We start from the raw sequence: 1,432 nt of genomic DNA, 5'->3' as shown, positions 1-1,432 counted from the left end.
ACTAGATAAGCTAGTCGCTAGGAGATAACCGCGTATCGTAATCGACTATAATAAGGTCTTTACGAATATCGAGATAATTAGGTAGGCTAGGTAGGGAATGGAGGTATTAGAGGCGACGACGAGGTCTTCTATACGACCGAATACTAGAAATACTACGTGGAATGGATAGTTAAATAACACCCTAGCACTATTTATACATTAATTTAGTGCTAATGAGTCTATATAATTAGTAAATTATGATTATAGTACTATTAGTGGTAAAAAAACGCGTGTTTCATTACTAGGGTGTTTCATTACGTGGTGCCTAGACTTAATACAAAACCGCTCGTCACTTCGGGGTTAGTGCGATATGCGTGCTGGGGTCGAGATTCTTTTGTTGACGTAGATGAGGCTACGTTTTCGGATATTGTCATCTTGATGAGTTAGTTAATAGGTGTGCCAGAGGCGGTGGTTGACATATATCTGGTACGAGGTGATGGACGGCTCTTGTATTAGCAGCACGTCGAGGTCCTGTGTTGCCAGGTCATTAATGAGAGCCTCCATACCGGCGCGCGATTTCATGATGTTCAACTGTAGTATTTTCGAACTATTTTTATTTATTAGGAACGGTTTGCTTGGGTAGGCCCATTCTGTTCGTTGACTCTAATGCGGTCGGGTCTATAACGGTTGCTATCTCTACCTCCTTCGTTAGATGGATAGTCTCGTCGCTCATTATCGCCATTATAGAGGTAGCATCCTTTAGGTCTTAGACAGTCCCTCTAGAAGTGTCCTAGCTGGCGGTAATTATAATACTTCTTCCTCTCAGGGTCATAGGCCGATACCCCTATATGTCGTTGACTATAAACTATTCCATATATAATAGCTTCTTATGCCGCATCCTCCGTGTTAAATCATATTCCGAGTGTCGCATAGTACCCTAGTGGCTTTCCTTTTTCAATGAGCTATGTAGCTTCGTCGATATAGGCGTTCCTAGTCTACATCTCGTTTTCTTCCATGAGTTGGCGAATAAATTCGTGTTCCCATGGAAGCTTAATGCCGTCGGTAGGGAACCTATGGACGACCACTAGGTATCGTGGTTTGACTAGCTTAGTACTGTTGCCAAGATCCTACAGCCATTCCGTATGTCCTTTACCGTCGCCGCTGATTATTCATCCTTATATCGCACCACATATCCGGTGCGAGTTATATTTACTCCTATCACTTCAACACCTCTTGTCTTGTCTATCTTGAGAAGGGCTCCTCGAATCAAGCTAATGGCCCTCTCTATGGGGAGGTTTCTAGCAAGGTTTCCTTTACTTACTTCGTCCCTGGTTTTGGTGGCTTTCGTGCTAATACGTAGGCAGTGAGGTTCTTTCGTCGGCTGTGGGTAGTTTGTCGGGGTAGTGGGTCCTGTAGAGGCTTAAGCCGAGCTACCTCCATTCGTAACTAACGC

The sequence above is a fragment of the Exophiala aquamarina genome (assembly GCF_000709125.1).
Source record: "Exophiala aquamarina CBS 119918 chromosome Unknown aczIA-supercont1.31, whole genome shotgun sequence".
Taxonomy (NCBI): Eukaryota; Fungi; Ascomycota; class Eurotiomycetes; order Chaetothyriales; family Herpotrichiellaceae; genus Exophiala; species Exophiala aquamarina.
Note: the sequence above shows the minus strand (reverse complement) of the source record.